Source organism: Archocentrus centrarchus, chromosome 20, assembly GCF_007364275.1.
Source record: "Archocentrus centrarchus isolate MPI-CPG fArcCen1 chromosome 20, fArcCen1, whole genome shotgun sequence".
Lineage (NCBI taxonomy): Eukaryota > Metazoa > Chordata > Actinopteri > Cichliformes > Cichlidae > Archocentrus > Archocentrus centrarchus.
In genome coordinates this window covers 3,533,725-3,542,022 of record NC_044365.1, presented here as the reverse complement: position 1 = coordinate 3,542,022, position 8,298 = coordinate 3,533,725, and the positions used below count along the sequence as shown (strand labels likewise).

Here is an 8,298-nt window from a genome sequence, read left to right as displayed (position 1 = left end):
AACCAGATACTTACTCTGGATGGCATTACTTTGGCCTCCAGTAACACTGTGAGAAATCTTGGAGTCATTTTTGACCAGGATATGTCCTTCAATGCACATATTAAACAAATATGTAGGACCGCTTTTTTGCATTTGCGCAATATTTCTAAAATTAGAAACATCCTTTCTCAGAGTGATGCTGAAAAGCTAATTCATGCATTTATTACTTCTAGGGTGGATTATTGTAATTCATTATTATCAGGCTGTCCTAAAAGCTCCCTGAAAAGCCTTCAGCTGATCCAAAATGCTGCAGCTAGAGTACTGACAGGGACTAGAAAGAGAGAGCAGAATTCTCCCATATTGGCTTCTCTTCATTGGCTCCCTGTTAAATCTAGAATAGAATTTAAAATCCTTCTCCTCACATACAAGGTCTGAATAATCAGGCACCATCTTATCTCAAAGACCTCATAGTACCATATCACCCCAACAGAGCACTTCGCTCTCAGACTGCTGGCTTACTTGTGGTTCCTAGGATTGCTGTCCAGGTAAATTGCATGGCTGTCAGTTTAAATATTATAGTGGAGGGCTTTCTTTCCAGTTGCCTGCATGTTTTACCCCGTTATTCCCTGACCAATGACTTAGTTTTTGGTCGTGATAATGGCTAACGTTTTCAATAAGTTGATTAATTGCTAGCTTGCTAGTGTCAGCATGAGCTAGCATCGGTTTACCTGAGGTGAGGGAGTGGGGTCAGTATGTTTGTGACATTATGAACTAAGTTGTTGTCATTGTCAGTTTTTGGTTCATACTTAGGTTAATGATTAATAATGCAGTCACTGGCTCAGCATCACAATCAGCATTGTAACAGTTCTTTAAGCAAGTCCCTTAAGACAGAAATCACATTTGGCTAACCTTTTTAACCTGCTAATGTGGGTGTAACCATGGCTAGCTTGCACTTTATCACAAAGTCTCTCAGCCTGTCTTCCTTTATCTATCTGTATCTCATCATCTCCAGTGTGATTGTCAACTAAATATGGCAATGAAACATACACTTTTAACCCCAAGGATGCCCATTATCAACAGGGGAGAAGAATGGCCCTTAAAATGAAGCATGATCACATCTTAGCTGAAGCCAAGGTAAATTTTTTTTTTTTTTTTTTATTCACAATCATTTTTGCTTAAACAGCTGTGCTGTATTTAGATATGTAGGAAGAACTTGAGTTATTATATTGTGAAAATATGCATTCAATCATTTTAGTGTTAATGTAATATGTAAGGAATATCTTCAATGTTAACTATTATAAAATTTGTTTAAAATAGGAGCTCACTGTTGGGTTATGCTTTGAATTATCACCTGTCTTGTCATACAGACAGCAGCTGAAGTGAGGAAACAAGTGCATGCTGGAGAAAGCCCTCCAAAGAAAAGGGACTGTGTGGGAAGAGGGAAGCCAAGGGGGAGGCGGGGAGGTCAGAGAAAACCCTCAGCTACAGGTAGATATCTGATATTTTAAACTTTTGTTTCAATATACTGTACTGATTAAAAAGTGGACCAAATTAAAACAGAACACTGGCATTACTTTAAAAACTAGATGCATTCTGTGGCTTGAAATTTCACCAAAAAAGTGTGTGTGTGTGTGTGTGTGTGTGTGGGGGGGGGGGGGGGGGGGGGGGGGGGGGGGGGTTCAGTAAATTTCAAGCAACTTTTTTCAAGTATTTAATAGGCATATATTTTGCCTAATTTAATAAAATGTAATCATAATGTAGGACTGGAAAACATGAATGTGTCACGAAATGTGCCAGTATTCCTTGTCTTCTCTTTTATTTAGTTCTCCTGCTTTCTGTAACTCCTTATCTATGTCTTCCTCTTTGCCTGTTTTTATTTCTTTGTTTCTTAATTCCTTGTTATTATCGGAGTAAGTTTTTCCTAACCTGTCATGAAAATCCTGTCACCACTTTTACCGATCTGGCTTGCCTAAGTTGCATATTTGTTCTATTTTTTATTTTACCTTAATTTTACCCATTTCCTCCTGTAGTATAAGAGTTTGGTTCTGTTTCAAATATAAGTCTACAAATAATGCATGATAAGCCTAATGAGTTTCTATTCTTTGACGTACTGTTTTACAGACACAGCAGAGAGCACCCTGTCATCACATGTTGAAGTTCTGCTCACTGTACCTTCAGCACCACTCAATCCTCAAGAGGAATTTGGTAAATCACAGTGAATCAAAATGGAAAATCAAAATGTTCTATTTAAATATTGTACTGAGTGGAAAAATCTTGGAGAAAACAAACAGTATATAGGTAGTATATTGATTAAAAGCATAGAGTAGTAAACATTTAGTCTATTACCATACTGAACCTTGAAATTCATTAGGCATTAATTAGCTAATTTTTAATGGGTCTCTTCTATATTGTCATTTGCAACTCAAGAAATTGTGTTCTTTACAGAAAACAATATGGAAAGGTTGTCCTCTATTTTGGATTCATGTCCTTCTCCTGAGACTCACAGAAGTACAGCATCGTCATGGTCCTTTCGGCAGCAGAAAGCTGCTGAATGCTGGAAGGAAGCACGGCCATACCACCGGGAATGCCTCACTGATGCAGAGACTGTTGGTCATCCTCTGTGTTGCCACTGTCTTGAGCCTGCTGTTATTAGGTCTCATCTCAGTAACATTCATTTCTAAATAGATAGTGTAAGCTTGCTGAGCTATGCCTTACTGGCCAAGATGCACTTTTTTTGAGTGTGTGAGACAACATTGATAATTACAGGAAAACTACACAATTGGGAGGAATTTCCTTTTTAACTGTCACCTCATAGTGAAAAGGACCTTTTCACTATGAGGTGACAGTGAACACTGAGCCACCCTGTCATAAGTGCATACTGCTTTTAGTTATTCCCCAAATTTCTGTTTAATTAAAAAAGTTATTCTTACTTAGGTGCAGAGACTGCCTTCCGGAGGAATGGTTCTGTGGGGATTGTGATGTTCAACATCACAAAAATCAGCCACTCCACAACAGAGAGTGTGTTACTGATGGCTTGTTTAAAGCCATTCCTCCAACCACATGTATTATCAGAGTGGAGGGCCAATATTGCACCCATGACCAAGGTATTTCCTCATGAGACATGCAATTTTTGCAAAAAAAAATTAATGTCTACAGCTAATTACAAATAATCTAGATAAGTGGTATTCTCTCTATTTTGCTAGCTTGCATTCTGCCAACAGTGAAGGTTCGAAGCTGCTCCTGTGGAAGCGCAAACTTCAAAGTGTCACCAGGCAAACCAGTGAATTTAATCAACATCAATGGTAAAGAACAATCTGCTATTTAGGTTTCTGTGGTAGATTTGAGCATAGTGTGATCCAGCATGTTTCCTACCTTTCCTTCCTGACCTATTTTATGATTCCACAATATCATAACATGGTATAGCAAATGTTATTGTCATTAAGAATTCAATTTTATTTATATGACGCTAATCACAACAAACTTTCACCTCAAGGCCCTTTTGGATTGTATGGCAAAGGCCCTACTATAACAGAAATCCTTCACAAGACAGAATTATTATTTCAAAGCATAATATTCTGTCTAATAAAGAGAGCTTTTTGGAATTTGTTTAACATGATAAATGTAAGCAATGTATTAAATTCTGACATTGTGCTGTGGTGTGTATTTGTTTTTTTCTGTCCAAGGGTGTTACGATCTCCATCAGCCAATATACAGATGTGAAATATGCCAGCAGCAGTGCAGCCCCAATTTAAAGGACCTGATTAGGAGCGGATATTGGCCAGCCTCTGTCAGCATGTCCACTCTTTACACTTTAGACCTTTGAACTCCTTCCAGGAATTAAAAGTAATTTCTCCAGGATTCTCCAGACAAGGTTTTGCAAAACTGTTGGAACATCGTACTAAGTGTGGAGGAAGGGTAAGTGTAATATTTCTTTGATATTCACTTTGTTCCATAAGCAGATGCAAAAGTCATTCCGCTGTTATATTTATGCACATACAGACTGGCCATGTCAACGGCGATGCTCTGCAGCGCAGCTGTCTTTTTCTTGCAGAAGACAGCAAAGTATCTGCATTTGTTGACACTTTACAGAAAGTAGTCTCTGGAGCTTGAAAAAGGCGACTGGACTTCTTTTTGTTTCTTGAAGACGTTTCACCTCTCATCCGAAAGGCTTCTTCAGTTCTCAACCAAATGGTGGAGAGACCCAGGTATTTAAACCCCTGTGGGCGTAGTCCCCTGGAGGTGGTTATGACCCTCTATTGATCATGTGCTTGAACACATGTGCCCAGGTGTGAAGGGGGCGTGGGTCATATTTAATCAGTGGTTTCAGTTGAAACCAATTTAGGACTCCGCTCCATTGTTTCCTGTGGCCTATTGAGGTCACTGGAACAAAGGTGTGAATGTGAATTTACAGAAAGCAGTGAAAAATGCAAGTTTAATTGTTTTTGTCTTGGTGGAAATTTGATAATGATGATGTGACTTTTTTTCTGCATTTTTAACTGCAAAAACTGCAGTTTAAGTAAACAGAGAATATTGCTATATACAATATAAATTACAGTGCTATTTTTTTATGTTCATAACATCTCATAGACACAGGGAAGAGGCACATGGGGATTCCCAGTGGACAGCGGCAAGGGAGACTTCACGAAGGGCCTCCAAACTTGATGAAGAGGGGATCGAGGTTGCTGTGTGTCGACATGGATTCCTGCTAAAGGCCCTCAATATGTACAGGGGAGAGATATACGCCTACCCTCTGTATCTTCAGAAAGAGCTAATGCCAGCCAAGGCACACTTCTTTGCCATGGATGTGGCTTGTAAATACTGGCCATACCTGCAGAAAGCTGCCAGTGTCCTTCCTGCTCTTCAGGAGTTGACAACGATGAAACCGTTCCTCAGTGTTATGCATGCTCGAGCTCATGCAGCTAAGTGTGAGGCATGTATTGTATCTTTACAGTCATATGTGCATTTTTACTTTTTACCAGCACATTGAGAATATGACATTGAAGTTAATATGTAAACTTGACTTTACAGTTTTACCATTTCGACCGCTCTTTGCCTACAGATTAAATGGAGTGGTAAGAACCAGGAAGGAGCAGGGACAACTGCTGGTGAAGAAGTTGAACAAGTAAACAGCTATCTCTCTCGCTGTGCTCTGACAACAAAATATATGTCCAAAATAGGTGATTGAAGTGATTTTAAACTTGTCTTGCATAGCATTTATTTAAAACTGCATGTTATAAACCAATCATTTGCTTTTACCAGCACGGGTGGACATCCTCACATTACATGCAATGGGCTGGAACAAAAAAAAACGTGACACTTTGCACCAGATACTTTCCAGAAGATATGTGAAGGTCAGCCTGCAATTAGTAGTTTGTCTGCACCTGACGTGTTAGTGCTATAAACTTTTAATTCTGTTTCTTTTATACCATTGTTTTGTAGACTTGTCAGAGACTTCAGGATGAGACAACAAGGCTAACTGACCTGAAAACAGAGCTAAACTGCACAGATGAAATATTGTCTCAGTGGATTTCTGAAGTGATAAAATGGGCAGCAACTGGTATGCATGACCACACTTGGAAAACACATCAAACAGTATATTCTTTTTCACTATCTCTCGGAATGTTCCTTTTTCAATGTAGGAAGTGTGGTGGGGTCAAGTTTGGTTTAAACTGGTTAATAGCTTGCTGTGGATCTAAACATTGGTACTCCTGTTTTAACAATGAATTTCCTTTGAACATCTACAGAGACAGTTGAGGTGTGTAAGACTTCTCAAGACTCCACACTCAAAGACCTTCAACAGTCCACTGAGGCAAGTAGTAATAAGTTGGTGGCCCTTTCACACCTAGGTGTGATTTTTCACACCTAGGTGATAAAAAAGCCTTGCGCGTGCATGTGAGGTGCGTGTGCGCGTGCATGTGAGGTGCGTGTGCGCGTGTGTGTGTCCGTGCGTGTTTGCGCTGACGTGTGATAATGACGTATACGGTATCCGTTCAAATCAGCTGATCTCATTGTCTCTCCTTACAAGGGGGCTTTTTCCCAGACGGACATCAAAGAGGTTCAAACTCACAAGACAGTTGCTAAATAAAAATACAAAGGTGAATAATCTAATATCCGAGCCCACCTGTGGTGCATAAAGCACACAACACAGTGCCTAAATTAAAATACTATGGCTAAATAATAGCCGTATATCCTCCTCAACAGTAGGGTTGTTCATTTACATACAGTAGGTCTGAGGATCCCGGTCTACAGATCAAAGGGTTATGACGTATGTCTCCACCTAGCGGGGTGTGTCTTAAGTTATAGGGTGTGTATATAAGAGCGTATGTACCTCACTTCTTCAATTGACCACCGGCATATACAGCTTCGGAGAGAATTTGCGACAGCTAGCGATCAACCAACCACCCATCTAAACTGCCATGACGTCCTTCAACCCACTTGCCGGAGTGAATCCGTCTGACCCTTTTGGAATCAGGACCGACTTCGGAGGTACGTCATCAGATGCGCAGATTGATGGGCGTCCTCGCAAAAAGAAGCATGATGAAGAGGTTGAATTTAAAACAGATTACCAGGGTGTGAACGGGTACGTGTATTCAGCTAAATATAGGGACGGTAAGGTGGTGCTGTGTGTGAATTGTGGGGATGACGAGATTTGGGGCGTTGGTGGTTCACACCATATGTCTATTAAAAACTGGAGACTTTTTCGCACCGTGGTCGGGCCTGACCTGGACCAGACTGGCTTCCCCGACATGCTGTATGCATCCCAGTGGTATTCACCAACAGGGCCTGAGTTGTACAGAGTGGAGGCTGATCGTTACAACCGACCCACCGAGGAGTTTATTTTTTTGAGTGTTTGTGAAGACAGGGAGAGGGTTATTGCATCCAGAGGAGTCGAGAGCTGGAGATTAAGCCCGTATCCTACCACAAAAGCTGAGCGCATGAGTTGGTTTAAGGACTTGTTTTTTATCCAGTGGGCAGATTGGAGAGCTGTGCAGCGAATGTTTAAGGAAGTCGATGCGTTTATCAAGAGAGACAAGCTCAACAAGGGTTATGAGAACGTTAGAAAACGCCTTGTTTTTGATGATTTCACCCTTACTACGAAGACTGCTGAGCCTTCTGCCTTGTGTAGGCCGAAAATCATCAGACTGTCAGACTACTAGGGATAAAAAAATAAACAAATAATGGTACGTTTTTAGTGATTTGTATATATATATATATATTACATTACATTAATGTTGGTTACATAACTAATGATGATTTTTTTTGTTTTTCCAGACATTAAAACAGCATCATCTGTTACACCTTCACATCCAACACAGATGTTGACCATTCCTCCTCCTCCTGATTCACCACCTCGTGCACCATCATCCCCACCCCACCCGTGGGTAGTGGAGCTGTCAGACGAGAGTTTGAAAAACGTCAAAATCGCCACAATTCGTCTACTGACGTGCGCTATACGAAAGTATAGAGAAGAGGTGTGTTACGGATGTATCGTTAACCATCTGAGCCAAATGCAGCATGAATGCATATGGGAAACCCCAGAGTTCTATTTCGCTACACATTATGATGAGATAGTAAAGATATTGTGGACCCCAAGATTCATCCCGGCGGTCAGGCTCTTTCTCTGTGCCACCAGCAGCCTGTGGGAGTCACGCAACGAGCTAACAACACCCGTAAATATCATTCTAACTGAATTGTTGCCTTCAGCAAACATTGAGCAGGCTATGAATGACATATTCTTACCTCTGATGAGTGAAGATGGGGATGCATCTGTTAAATACGCCCATCTAGGAATGATAGAACACTATTGGTCTGGAAGACATATGTTGTAACATAATCAGTGCATATTTGTTGTTGTCACCCATATGTTTGAAATAAAAACGTGTGTTATTTCATACAGACTGTTCATTTTACCTTTGCATTCATCATGGAAAACGCTCTGCGCAAAATATATCATAACCACGCTCACCCTGCGGGGTTGGCTAGTGTGAATAAATTATACAATGGTGGAGTTGAGTTGCTTGATAAACCACCAACATACACTGAGGTGAAACAATATTTAATGACAGATGATACATATACTCTCCATAAACCTGCCAGGGTAAACTTTCGCAGAAACAGAGTATTGGTGAACGGGATAGACAAACAATTTCAGGCTGACTTGGTTGACATGCGTGAATATGCATGTGATAACGACGATGTGAATTATTTGCTAACCTGTATAGATGTATTTTCAAAGTATGCGTGGGTTAGGTGTGTTAAAACAAAGTCCGGACGTGCCGTAGCTGCTGCTTTTGAGGATATTTTGACTGAAGGTCGCAT

General features: G+C 40.5%; 1 protein-coding gene across 1 annotated transcript in view; it reads left to right on the top strand.

Annotated features, from left to right (window-relative positions):
- Nucleotides 1-8,298, top strand: part of LOC115799318 (NACHT, LRR and PYD domains-containing protein 12-like) — a 652,446-nt gene that overhangs the window by 99,148 nt on the left and 545,000 nt on the right. The window lies entirely within an intron of this gene.